This window comes from Ochlerotatus camptorhynchus, unplaced genomic scaffold (genome assembly GCF_037179485.1).
Source record: "Ochlerotatus camptorhynchus isolate MF236.1 unplaced genomic scaffold, CSIRO-AGI_Acam_v1.1 ptg000250l, whole genome shotgun sequence".
NCBI lineage: Eukaryota > Metazoa > Arthropoda > Insecta > Diptera > Culicidae > Ochlerotatus > Ochlerotatus camptorhynchus.
This window is the reverse complement of record NW_027040740.1, coordinates 875903-890644: the sequence shown is the minus strand read 5'-3', so window position 1 is coordinate 890644 and position 14742 is coordinate 875903. Positions and strand designations below refer to the sequence as shown.

Sequence of the window (14742 nt, the reverse complement as noted above, 5' to 3'; positions counted from 1 at the left end):
CCAATTTTGAAGCCGGAGCAGCTGAAGCTTCTAGCTACCGTCCAATAAGTTTGCTTTCTTCAATAAGTAAACTTTTTGAAAAGATAATTTTGAATAGAATGATGCTTCACATCAATACGAACTCAATTTTTGCAGATGAGCAGTTTGGATTTCGCCATGGGCATTCCACTACTCATCAACTCTTAAGAGTTACCAATTTAATTCGTTCAAACAAATCTGAAGGCCACTCAACTGGAGTTGCTCTTCTAGACATAGAAAAAACATTTGACAGTGTTTGGCATGAAGGTTTGATTGCTAAATTTAAAAATGTTTAATTTTCCACTTTATATTATGAAATTAGTTCAAAATTATTTAACTGACAGAACTCTGCAGGTAAATTATCAAAATTCCAAATCTAATCGACTACCTGTTAGAGCAGGAGTTCCACAGGGTAGCATTCTTGGGCCTATATTGTATAACATTTTCACTTCGGATCTCCCTTATTTGCCTCAGGGTTGCCACAAATCTTTGTTCGCTGATGACACAGGCATTTCCGCTAAAGGAAGAAGTCTTCGTGTTATTTGCAGCAGACTGCAGAAAAGTTTAGATATTTCTCTTCTTATTTACAAAAATTGAAGATTTTTCCCAACGCTTCCAAAACTCAACTTATAATATTTCCACATAAGCCTAGAGCTTCCTTTTTGAAACCTAGTAGTAGTCACATAGTCACTATGAACGGAGTTCCAATTTCCTGGTCAAACCAAGTGAAATATCTTGGATTAGTACTTGACTAAAAATTAACTTTTAAAGATCACATTGAGGGCATTCAACCCCAATGTAACAAATATATAAAATGTTTGTATCCTCTCATAAACAGGAAATCCAAACTTTGCCTGACGTATAAACTTCTAATACTTAAACAAGTTTTTAGAACGGCCATGCTTTACGCTGTGCCAGTGTCTAGTTGTTGCACTACCAGGAAAAAAGCACTTCAAAGGATTCAACAAAGTTCAGAAGATAATTTTGAACTTGCCTCCCTGGTACAGTACTACCGAAGTACATAGAATTTCGAATGTTGAGACTTTAGAACAAATGTCCAACCAAATAATTAATAATTTCAGGCAAAAATCGTTGCAATCCTCAATTGCAACGATTAATTCCCTTTATACCTAGATAAGATTAAGTTTTATTTTTTAGTTTTAAGATTTCAATTGTTATACTGACATACAGGGTTTAAAAACCTGTTTAAAATACTGAATTGCCATGGCAGGAACAAAGTAAAAACACATAGATATGTATCGTAACAATTAAGGCTGGTAAGTTACTGTAGTAACTGGAGCACCTAAGTTAAAAATGAAATGTAACGTATTTTGAATTTGAAACAAATAAAGAGTTAAAAAAAATTAAAAAAAATTACGTAATCCTACATCAATACCCACCTTTATTTGCTCTTGTGAGTACACTCAAGTCGTGTAAGTCGTGGCTTTTTTTACGTGTTTACGGATTAAAAACCGATTGCGAGTTGAGTCGCAATTTACACGGTACATTTTCATCGATTTCTCGATAACGATACAACCTATCGATTTTATTTAAATCTGTTTTAAGCCATAAACAATTGAATGTCATGCCTTAAAAAACCACAATTTGTGGTGTAATTTTAAAATATGTCTATTACTTGATTAAATTAATAGTTTTTTACTCGGAAAAAATTCGTTCCCATATTCGTGAATCAGAGCCGTGAACTATAGTTCACGGTGTACATTTCCTTCTACGCGCGAACCGTGAACTATGGTTCACGGCTGCCGTTCACGAATATGGGAACGGATTTTTTCCGAGTCAAAAACTATTAATTTAATCAAGTTTAAAATCCTTGGTTACCTTTGTTAGTTGAGAAGAAAGCAAATTTTTTTTTTTAAATAAGGTATATTACATAATTAGATTTGAATCATGTACTTGTAAACCCGACCGGTAAATGTAAGACACTATTAAAAATTTGCATTAACCGTATGCGAATTTGCTGTGTTTCACCGAATGAACAGAATATGTAAAGTGGTGGTCGGAAGGTTTTTTAAACCATTATGTAATTTTAATGTTATATAAATTTTCGAATAAAGTTTGTTTGCTGTTGTCGGAGGCGAACCAGCCTAAGGCTGAAAGCCTCCTAAATAAAGCTAAATTAATTAATTAATTGTTTGCTGTTCGAAAATCACCTCGTGAAGATTTTGTACCAAAATATTCATTCTACAAACAGTTGCTTATACGCTACAGACCATTGCAAGAACTGCCATTAATTTGATGCTAGAAAAAATGTGAGGATATAAGAAATCCACACTTACATTTGCTGCACATGCCATTTGTTTTGCGTGATAAAAAGAGTTGTACCTCACCAAGAGGTGGATTCGGTTCAGTTTTAATTTCATTACACGCCGTGCATCATAGCTATAGGTACACTCCGCATTTCATTCAAACGCTTCCGATGTTCCCACTTTTCGTTCTCCTGCTTCCATTCTGATGTATCATGGCGTGGAAATCATTGCTATAATAAAATCACTGCTTGTTTCAACCGCGCTAGCAACAAGTGCCTTCTATGCTACGCATGATACCGAAGACCGAACGTAAGGCAATCTAAAAAAAAATGAAGCATATTTTCCAAACAGTTTTTAGAAATACATATCCTCTCAGCTATTTTGACCATTTTGACTAAATGATGATTTTCGTCGTAATTAGTGCATTGTGTCATTAATATCGTCTCAATACTACCGATTGGGGCATCTTGAATCCACGGAAAGGAATCCTTGAACCACATCACCTCCGGAGCGACATATTACAGATACCGAAACAACAGCGAGAGGAAAAGTTCTCTCTCGCGTGCGTTTTGACCCGTGCGAGTTGTTTTTACTTTTCAATTTTTCCTCATCAACACAGAGTAGTTGTTCGTGGCGCTTTTCCGAACTCACGAAACTACGATGCCGTATGGTGACGTGAGCGGTTATGACGAAACGAAAATTTTCCTTGACTGCGCCTTTGTCGTAGCGGATTCAGTCTAGTAAAAACCGTCGCTGGGAGCGCGTGGTTATTTAGGCGCAGCTCGTCCAGTCCTATTCTGGGAAAGCCAATCTCTACTAGTGTGGTATTCTTTGTGTGTTGTCACAGGCTATATATATATATGGAGAAATTACTGTCGGTTCTGCAATCAGGTCTGCTTGTTTTCTACTAAAACCTATGTCAAAATACTATGTCGCTCGTGAAACTCACAAGCTTCTGTATCAATCAGGATTATCACTATGTCATCATCATTATGGTAGCAGTTTTGAAATGAAGTGAAAAGTGAACATCGGAGGAGCCATATAGTTAGCAAATACCTTGACCAATACATAAATGTAAATGAGTGGTTGATGCTAAAAATATCGAGTGAAAATGATGTTTTAATTTTTTTTTAGTGAAACATCTTAAAAATATTTACGAAAAAAATCTCCACTATCATATAGGATGCAAGAAAAGCAACGTAAGTGAATAAAAATATAAATGTGTGGTGATAATCAGGCAGATGGCGAATATGTGAAGATATGTGGATGAAGGAAAACTTGGAAGACCATTCTGAGCACATCAAAGCTATCTTACTTTACAGTAGGCACGCAAAATGTTACAGTTCATCTACTTTTCTCTCACAACGAATGAAGAAAATGTATGATTTGAATCCATGTGATGTTTCAAACTAGGGCAAACATACCATTACGGTTTCAATGGTTTATTGATTTTGTTTTTATACTAAAACAACTTCGATGAAACCATTCCAGGATAATCAGAAGAAAAATTCATTTTATAATCAGTAATATATAATAACGCAATAAATCAGTGATAGTGAAGATAACATACCAGTGACGAGAGCGAATAGAAAATCATACATATTAGAGGGATAACGACCAATGGTTCTATGAAACAGATTTTGTATAACGATGTGATACCGAGTGCTTTGCGTAGAGAAAAACGGAAAGAAGCAAACAATATTTCTCGCCGTGGTGCTATTCAGTAAAACAAAAAATAATATTTAGCAGAAAAACGGAAAAGGAGTGCTCTTTACGCACCAGCTACTATAGCCGAGATAAAAGGTAAGAGATATATATCCTTTATTTCATTGCTGTTTTCAAATACTCTTCAAACATCCTTGTTTGTTTTCTGTTTAAAAACGAGTGTTATTCGAAGCAGAAATGGGATTTGCATGGAAGCATGTAAATTTGAGATTATTTTTATTTATTTCAAAGGTATAGGCACTTTCGAGAAGGGTAAAAGCATTCCATAATATCTTATAGCTGAAACGATCTAGTGGCTTCATTTGGCGTGAATAGGGTTTCGAGATGTAATATAGGCCTTTGCTCATTATTTGGGCCTATCGTTAAAACTCACATTAGAAGTTTTGCCTGATTTCCTGATTTATCTACGTAAAAGAGACTGGGTTTTAGCAATGTGTTTCAAATAGTAGCACTGGCCTGTAGCATGTCATAACCCTGTGTGGTGAAATGAATATAAGATTAATCACCCGTAAATAATTGACACGAAAGCGCCGAATTTTTCAAATGAATGGATATGTCCAAGACCCGTAGCAAAGGATTAATTATGGTAGAATGCTCCCAGCGGTGATCATAACAGATTAATCCCGATTAGTCTGTCTGTTACCATTGGTATCAACAACATTGGATAGTATAGTATTAGTCAGGTTTCAGGCAACTATTTTTCAGGTTGTAACGAACAACCGATTGAACACACTTTAAATTAATGACGGGAGTGTCACATAAGGTGACTTTCTGGTCCTCTGTTTATCTTCGACATCTCAAGGGTCGATACGCTTAATCTGCAGAAGGCTCGGATTTCCATTTAAACAACCTGACCTTCGAAAGACTTGTCTATCTTTCTTTTTCGGTACTACCGTTGACTCATTCGGATCTGGTTGAGTTTTGTTGGTTTTTTTTTTGTGATCTTTGCCATAATTTTGTAGTATGCTGGATGTGGCGAACATGGAAAGCTGGTCAGTAAGATGTAGGATAGAGGAAATGTATGTAATGTCGGCTTAAGTGTCCGTAATTTGGGCCCATACATAAATTCAGCAATCGACTAAATTTTCAATAGCAACCAAAAATATCCATGAGTACCGTTCCAATGACGCGTTCATCTAGATACAATTGATAAATAGCAGATTTTTAGCGATGGGCACAATCTTAGATCCATAGCCCAACATTAGAGCCATTTCCCCTATTAAAGCCTCTGTTGTTCTTGGGTGTCTGTCATCCAAAACGATGGAACGGGTTTCGAGAGAGGAAAAGATGTGTACGATTAAGATTAGGTGCCCCCAACTGTACTTATGATCTGTATTGAGATTCTAAGCAACTGTGCCAAATTTGAACGAATTAATTTACAATCTGATTTTTCAGCAGAACCCTAAAGTCTACTTCCGACATCCAATAAGCTTTTTTCCCATTGGAGCAGGATTCACTTCCAGTGGTTTCCAGATATGGCAATATTGCCAAAGGAGGACATAGCACTTCCATTGCAGAAATGAACGCAAATCGTGATCTTCACTTATGCAATCATCATGAACTGTTTGCTTCCAAGGTCGACAATAAAAGCACAAACGAAGTGACAGACGACTAACTGGCGAAGAAATCAATTAATATAATGTGGTTCGCTGTAATAGAATTTTCTTAGAAGCTTGTGCCATCATCCACCAGATGGGATAGTATTTTTGTTTTGGTTTTGCACAAAGTTGATTTTGTGTACAATGATTCTTTGACAGTGTGCAAAGAGTCCATATCTTTTTGTCATTTTTTTTTATGCATTCCAGTTTTGAGTAGAGTGAAAGAGATAGAACCAAAACATTCTAGTACATTTGGTGAAAATGCTAGTTCAATCCAGTAGTAGTGTTGCCATGTGGTATAATCCAGTGGTAGTGGTGTTGCCATGTGGTACACTGAAAAATTTCAATAGCAGGTTAGTCACCAAAGTTTTCGAGCCGCTCCGTCTGTCACTTCGTTTGTGATAAAAGGATCGATGATGAACCATAAGTACCACACAATAATGGTTGCTGCCAAGTATACAGACGATCGCGTGATATACATCGAGAGGTACGCCTGATTCTGTCGACAACTAAGAGAACACTGATGTATGGAAATATGTATGCCCGTAAAACAAATGGCATGAACATCAAATGTCATAGTAACAAGTTCTGCCCGCTCTAGTTCGTCATGCATAAGAGGTACAGATTTGAGTTGTCGACAAAAGTTGTAGTTAATATCAACGACCTTAGCAACAAAAACAATCAATGACACCGATAATGACCATGCATCAGAACCCTAAGACTAGGGAACAACGAATAGAAGATAAGGAATCACATAGGTGAAGACTAACTAACTCATTTTTTCCTTGTTTCAAGATCATCCTCGGTCCAGGAAACCCGAGGCCTTATCACTATCAACAAGGTATAAAAAGTAACAAGGACTAGGATGTGTTCCTTTAATCCTCAGTAAAGGCATGGTATTACCAACAATCAATACGAAACTAACGATTTTAAATTGGCTCACCACTTTAGTAGCCTATTGGTCCCAAGCAAACGATTAACGTACCCTATTCTAGTTGAAATTCTATTACTACACTATGTTTGTTTTGATTCGCTATGAAAGTTTGACAGATAACATCAGGGGTGTGTGGATTCATGCAGAACATGCAGGGGTGAGTGAAATAGCTTGGGACTGCTTGGGACCGTTGTTCTGGTACTGAGTGAGCCAAAAATAATAATGATTTTCTTCGGGACCCAGTGGTCTTAGAGTTACCTCTATGGTATTACCAACAATCAATACGAAACTAACGATTTTAAATTGGCTCACCACTTTAGTAGCCTATTGGTCCCAAGCAAACGATTAACGTACCCTATTCTAGTTGAAATTCTATTACTACACTATGTTTGTTTTGATTCGCTATGAAAGTTTGACAGATAACATCAGGGGTGTGTGGATTCATGCAGAACATGCAGGGGTGAGTGAAATAGCTTGGGACTGCTTGGGACCGTTGTTCTGGTACTGAGTGAGCCAAAAATAATAATGATTTTCTTCGGGACCTACTAGTCTTAGAGTTACCTCTATGGTATTACCATAGAGGTAACTCTAAGACTAGAAGGTCCCGAAATAACGTGCTCAACTTTTTGGCTGAGATCTGGTACTCTCTTCGGTCCCAAGCTAATCGATTCACCCCTCGAAACATAGGAAAAACTAATAATCCCTCATTTTATCTGTCAAACTTTCATAGCGAATCAAAACAAACATTGCGTAGTACTAGAATTTCGACTAGAATAGGGTACGTTAATCGTTTGCTTGGGACCAATAGGCTACTAAAGTGGTGAGCCAATTGAAAATCGTTAGTTTCGTATTGATTGTTGGTATTACCAAGCCGAAGGCGGCGGGTTCGATTCCCAGTCCAGTCGAGGGAATCTTTCGGGTTGGAAATTTTCTCGACTTCCCTAGGCATAGAGTATAATTGTGCTTGCCACACAATATACAAATTCATGCATTGGTATTGGCATCGAAAGTTCTCAATTAATAACTGTGGAAGTGCATTTAGAACACTAAGTTGAGAGCACGCAATAAGCTAATATGCGCTAAGCAATAAGCTTGAAATGCGAACAAGAAGAAGAAAGAAGATGTGTTCCTTGGATTACTGAAAAATCGTGTTCCCCTAGTTTGAAGTAGTCAAGACTAGGAATCGGTGGTAGATCTTACATCCCGTAACGTACCACGAAAAGGTGATCTACCCACGTTACGGGGCACTTGGTGTTGGTATCACTTACTTGTTGATGTCCAAATGTAGCAAATTTACTGCGAATATTGTAGTCAGGAATCAACCATTCGACGGAGGCAATAGAGTTTTCAAGCACTGACGTTTCATTTAATCCAGCAAATTATTTCATATTGCTCGATGGTCGGTGAAATTTTTGATTTGCTGGAACCAGTTCAGCAATTAATTTTGTTGCAACTAGAATCTAAATTTTGGTGTGTACTCCATTGATGTAATATTGTATCTGCTTTTTGATATTACATCATTTTTTCATACATCAGCTTGAATTACGTTGATCGATAATACCATTTTTTTGCTGTGTACCAAGTGCCCTTCTTTTGTTACATGTGTATTAGGGTGGTACAAAACATCCATTTTGCTCCTGCAGGCTCAATTAATTCCAAATCAGGACCATTCCTCAAAAAAAAATTTTTTTTTGTTTTTTTTTAATACGAACTCATATTGCACTGGCCTTTCGAAGTTTATATGGAAATTACTATGTAAATAATATTTTAATAATACGGAAATAAACAATAACTTTTTCAAAAAAAAAAGAAAAAGAAAAAAAGTTAAGTGTCAGTCGAGCCATAACACAAATTTATAAAATAACGAACATTTTGGATGGGTCGAGTGACATTTGCCTTTGATAAAAAAAACACGTCTACTGAGGATTCATATTTCTAAAAAAAATCATCTATCAATGAAACAGTCATCGGTCGTCATTGAAAAGCAACGCAACTATGTTCTGTCAATCTAATTGAAACTTTTATTGGCTCTGTTGTCTTGTGAATTTTAGCTATAACGGCCTCTTTTCTGATTTTTATCTCTCAATCTATGGAATCTACACGAAAACTTTGTTTAAACGAAATTTCTAGAACAGTATAAGGAACATAATGCCGTAGACAACACCTTTTTATATCATATGGGTGGAAAGTTCGTAGAGCAAATACTTTAAAATTCTTCACTTTTTAATATATTCGAGAATGAAACTAAGTCAAACTTCAATAAAATCACTTGGAATAGTCAACCTTTGGTGACAAAGTTGGTACATAACACATTAAGCTTTCAGATTCACATTTCAGTGATTTTTCACAGTTTTCCTGTAATTTTTCAACGAATATCTGTGAAAAATCACCGAACTGTTTACCGAACATTCAGCTGTTGAGATTTCGGTAAAATTTCACAGATTTCGGTAAAATAATCTTAGTGTGTGTGGTAAAATCATAAACAAAAAAGATGATTTTTTTTATTTCACCTTTTTTAAATTTTTATTTAAGACACATTTTTTTAATAGCGTATATTTGTATAAGAACCGCATATAACTTTGCACAACATTTCTGAAGACATAATAAAAATCAAACGAACCGTTTTTGCAGTGTATTTATGTTTATTTCATTAGCGGTTTTCTACGCAGGCCCTATTGGAAAAGTAGTTGGGATTGCGTCGGGATTAAAAAGAAATCAAAATTCTCTCTAAAGAATATTTAACTTAAACCTAAAATTTTGATCCGTATCAGTGACCTTAAAGATAATTCCAATGCTCAAAGCTGTAGTAGTAAACAATTAATTAATTTATCTTTATTAGGGAGGCTTTCAGCCTTGGGCTGGTTCGCCTCCAAAGTAGTAAACACCAAAAACGTCTGTCTGTACCTAATGTAGAAACTGTACTTAGCAAACTGATACTTAAAGCAGTTCGAATAGTGGAAACTAGCTGTTGGTCACAAAGATTACTTACTACCGCATTCATCTTGAAAGATATGATTTCAAAGGTAATAAGTGTAACACTATTTGGTAAAAAGTTAATAATAATTGTATTTTAATGAAACCATTTTTCAATATTGTTATTTTTCTTTTTCTTCTTCTTTTAATCCAGGTTACATGAGTAAACGAGCATACATAATCAGGTGCATTCGGCCGTATGAGGAAGTTAAGTGCTCAAAAGAACTGAGGAGCATTTGCGTAGCTAGAAAATTTATCTGGGTGGTGGAATAATAAATTTGATAATTTTTATTTCATAGCAACGATTCGGACCTTAAAAGCTTACTGATTTTGCACAAGCAACGATCGTTAGTTCAAATGGGATGGGATCGTTAGTTCGAGTGGGATATACCTTTATCTGGGAGATAGTGTATTTCCTACTTACTATCTGTCCATTAACAGATATCCGTCTTGCTCTTAATAGTTTTGAATTCGTACCACCTACGATATATAAGCTTTTTTTAATCCTTAAAATTTATTTTGAACCAAATTCCGTCGATTTTTTCAGGTCTATTTATTTTGTGGAGTTTTTATGAAGCTTTTGATTAGGTTAAACATATTTTTATTTTAAAAACGCTTATTTCATTTGTTTTATACGCTCATGTATTAGAATTTTTATGAAATTACTGTCTAGGAAGGATGTTATAATTTTATCTTAGTCTTAGAATTATGACAATTGATCTAATTTCATTGACTTTCATTTACATTTGTATTCGAAGAATTAATAATTAAAATCTGTATCAGATATATACATTTTTATTAGCTACAAAATCTTGAAAACATATGTGTTTGGGATCTGCAAACTATTTTTATTTTCTACATTCAGAATGTTAAGAATCGTGCATCTTGAGATTTAACTGATAATGAAATATTCAAAATCTAAAAATTTATTTATTAAATTAGTATTACATGCTTAAATTGATGAGATCTGGTTGCTATGTGATTTCATTATAAAATTTAGTTTTATTTGAAATTTCTCATGAAAGTCATTTTCTAGAGACTTTTAAAACTCTTTAAGACGAATGTTTTATAGCGAAATTTGTTGTCTGTATCTCTTCTAATAAAAAAGATATACCCAAATATAGAAAAAATATGAATAAATTGAAATTGATTTTATACTAGTTTAAAAAATAACGTACCTCCAATTTTTTCATATTATTGAGAATAACATACGCCCTTTCAAATGCCGTAGAAAAACTTTTTTTTTGTTTGCCCCAACCAGAGATATTAACATTTGAAAAGTGTATATTTTTAGTATAAAAACGTCAATAATCGGCGTGATCGGCGAAAGATATTGACAAGCTTTGTGCGACAAAAATTTGCGCCTTCTGAAGATCTAAAAGTTATTTGAAGACACCTTTGCTGAGAAATTCAAAATAAGAAAACTAGAGCAAAACAACTGTGTTTTTAGAGCCACCCTAACTCAATTCAATAAAATAGCTCTAAATCGGCCAATTTAAGAGATACAAAAAAGTTGTTTTCTACAAAGTTGCTTGAAAATAGCTCAGCTATAACTTTACCCAAGAATGTATACCTTAATTTATTCAAACAAATAAGTTAGATTTTTGATTTTAATGATAATAGGAACCACCCTAGAATTCATTGTCATAAAAATGAGGGCATAACTATAAGGAACAACTTTGTAGAAGAGACTTTTAGTCTAAAGTTTCAATTTCAGGCTCAAAACATATCACTCCACCTAAATCTGCATTCTGGACCACTGTGCACTGTAGCAGCAACCAGAATTAAATAAAATGCTCCATTTGCAAAAAAAAAAGTATTTTAGGATTGCATTCGTATACCTCCCCGTGGAAAATTTTGAAACCATCATCACTTTCATAGTTCTTCTATTCTCCACGAGTGCCAACTTTGATTTGCCAATACTTACATCTACAATTTATGGCAAATAAAAAATTGACCCTAGATGGCATTACAACAAACGGTTCAATTGGTTCTTGTCTTCCCTTTTCTACACGTTCAAAAAATGCTACTCAAATTCAAATTTACTTCACTCAAATACCGCAAAATTGTATCCATCCGCAATTGAGCAAAAGTTCACCCAAATTTGATCAAATGTCAGATTTTCTGGAAAATCTGCAGAACATGATCGACATCCACTCAGACACGATTAAAACCCTACCCATTCCCAAGTGAACCGAACCCAAAATTGAGCTGCAATCCCCGTCCGTGATCCTCCAACCTCACCAACCTCAGATTCCTATTTGATTTAAGCGCCACTAACGGCGACTTCCCCACTTAAAAAACCCTCTATGACAACATGATGGCGCTGGCGTTGCAAAACTTACACTAGACACTAAGTGCTGGTAGCGCCAAGTGGCAATTTTCAGCAGATAATTTATCGATACTAGCGCCGAATTGGTCGAAAGTGATAAATTTATAGAGGAAATCAGGAGATGCTAGCGCTACGTAACGGCGACGTTTCCACTTAACTTTACACAAGTTTCTGACCGAACTTGTACGTCTGTTCTCTGTGTCACCTCAAGTCTCAAGATTTTCGGAAATTTTAAACTTATTTCCCGAAATTCACAAGTTTTATTATTGTTTACATTTTTGTCCGGGTGAAAACGAGGGAATGGTTCGTAGTTATTTTTGCATTCATTGCCCGGGGAATGGACACAGCAAATAAATGCTAAATTAAAATTAACTATTGTTGGCTTAATAATAGAATATTGTTATTTTTACAATAGTTGCAGTTGAAAAGTGGCTTTTTAAAACAAAAAGAATCCTATTTTGAATTTATATGAATAAGTATTATAGAAACAACAAAAACAATATAATTTCAACCGGAAAATACAACTAAACTTTTTTTTTTTGTTCAATGCAAACAATTTTCTGTCCGTGTAGGTTTCAAAAAGGAAGCTCTAGGCTTATGTGGAAATATTATAAGTTGAGTTTTGGAAGCGTTGGGAGAAATCTTCCATTTTTGTAAATAAGAAGAGAAAATATCTGAATTTTTCTGCAGTCTGCGAAGACTACTTCCTTTAGCGGAAATGCCTGTGTCATCAGCGAACTAAGATTTGTGGCATCCCTGAGGCAAATCAGGGAGGTCAGAAGTGAAAACGTTATACAATATAGGCCCAAGAATACTACCCTGAGGAACTCCTGCTCTAACAGGTAGTCGTTCAGATTTGGAATTTTGATAATTTACCCACAGTGTTCTGTCAGTTAAATAATTTTGAATCAATTTCATAATATAGAGTGGAAAATTAAACTTTTTCAATTTAGCAATAAAACCTTCATGCAAAACACTGTCGAATACTTTTTCTATGTCTAGAAGAGCAACTCCAGTTGAGCAGATTTGTTTGACATAATTAAATTGGATTGGTAACTCTTAAGAGTTGATGAGTAGTTGAATGCCCATGGCGAAATCCAAACTGCTCATCTGCAAAAAATGAGTTCGTACTGATGTGAAGCATCATTCCATTTAAAATTATCTTTTCTTTTCTTATTGAAATTTAAAATTATCTTTCCTTTTCTTATTGGAAGATTGCCGTAAAAGCTCAACGTAGATGTCGCCACTGCATGATGATGATAATGTTGACAGACTGCATATAAAATTCGTGAAAATTAGCGTTAAATCATAATTTTCATCAAGCCTGTGTAAAATTTGAAGAAGAAAACGTTTTGACGATCAGACTGATGTCCATCTTTGACTTTTCCAGTTGAACTTTCATAAGATAGGGTAAATGTCGGCTTCGGCACCCATTGACTGTTTTCGGCAACCAAAATTTAAACGTTAATTTCACTATGTTTTCCCATCAACACACTTCCCTGAATGCATCCAAACGATTCTTTAGTCTTTCAGCTTCAATCTGATTGTATGTGTACGTCTGAGCAGTCCTGTTATGCCAGATTTGTATTCAAATGAAGCATACGTACTCTAAAATGGGGTTGATTTCAAGTTGCCGATAATAGAACAGCTGGTTAACACGCAGTTCAAATGGGAAGGTTGCCGAAGAAAACGAGGCTGCCGACAATAGTCACACTCACCTGAGAAGTTTGGAGCGTTATAAAAACGCTTTCAAACAGTTTTGAAGAATTCGGTCGATTAGAATGGATAGAGAAGCAAGCAGCAGATGAATTTAAACCAACAGACACGTCATATATGTGCGTGACGCTGAGAAAATGCTAATAGAAGTGCGGACACTGCTTAGATTGACGAGAATACGTAAATTCCCCTATATTCATTTTATTTCGCGGCTCCAACAATGCTGCATCGTAAATATGATGTAAACAGAAGTAAATTGCTTAATTACTCAAAATAAAGATGATTTGTCATCTTGCTATCACTTTGAAGACCATCTAGCACCATTTTATAGTATGGTGCGTGTTGAGTAAAGCAAGTTCCGTTGCGTTTTCCGTCGAAAATTGTGAGTATCAATATGTTTGCTAAGAAAAGGCCAAAATGAACATTTATTGAATATTGGCGTCCTATACAACCAATTCTCAATTACCACCAGCATGATACAACCTTTCCTAAGTAAATTCACTTAATTTCCACTTTCATCCTAGTGGAAATCGCACATACTCACCATTTTCCGAAAAATGCAGCTGCGCAGGAGGTAACCTCTCCCTGTGGGTGCAAACTTGTTATGCATAATTTTCCATGAAAACATCTCCGATCCATACCGAAATAATAACAGTTAGTTTGCAAACGCGTTTTTTTACACGATTCAAGCAAAAGTTTCCACGGGAAATTATTAGTTTTTCTTTATGGACCGATTTGCCCCACAAATCGTCTGTTTTACTTGGAAAATTTGGAAACTATCTTCTAGTAGTTCTCATTTCGAAATGTAGGAGGCGAAAGCTTGGAAAAGTTTCACTGCAAGACGCCAATTGAAGAAAGCAAACTTATTGGACGATAGCTAGAAGCTTCTGCTGGATTTTATCCGGCTTCAAAATAGGAACAACTTTTGCATTTGCAACACTCTGTGGAAGTTTTTTGATGGGGATATAGAAAATTCCATCATCACCTGGAGCTTGGACGGTTTGGAATATTATGAAACTTTTTAGTTATAGATCTTACTTCGTCCAAATCAGTCCCCAAGGAATCATCAAAAATATTTTCCCGAGAGAAAATCTTCAGATAATGCCGAGCAACCTGATTCTGAATAGTACTAGTAAGACCCAAACTGAAATTATGGGAACTCTTGAAATGTTGTTGTCT

The 14742-nt window shown here is 35.4% G+C and overlaps 1 protein-coding gene across 5 annotated transcripts in view; it reads left to right on the top strand.

Annotated features, from left to right (window-relative positions):
* Positions 1–3033: 3033 nt before the first annotated feature.
* Positions 3034–14742, top strand: part of LOC135704889 (GTP-binding protein REM 1) — a 104637-nt gene continuing 92928 nt past the window's right edge. The window contains exons 1-2 of one of the 5 annotated variants that reach the window (XM_065226426.1): positions 3034–3176; positions 3836–4088. The gene's annotated coding sequence lies outside the window, so the exon portion shown is untranslated. Of the gene's footprint in view, positions 3485–3809; positions 4089–14742 lie in introns of those variants that run through there. The other 4 variants (XM_065226427.1, XM_065226425.1, XM_065226424.1 and 1 more) reach the window with 4 other exon arrangements.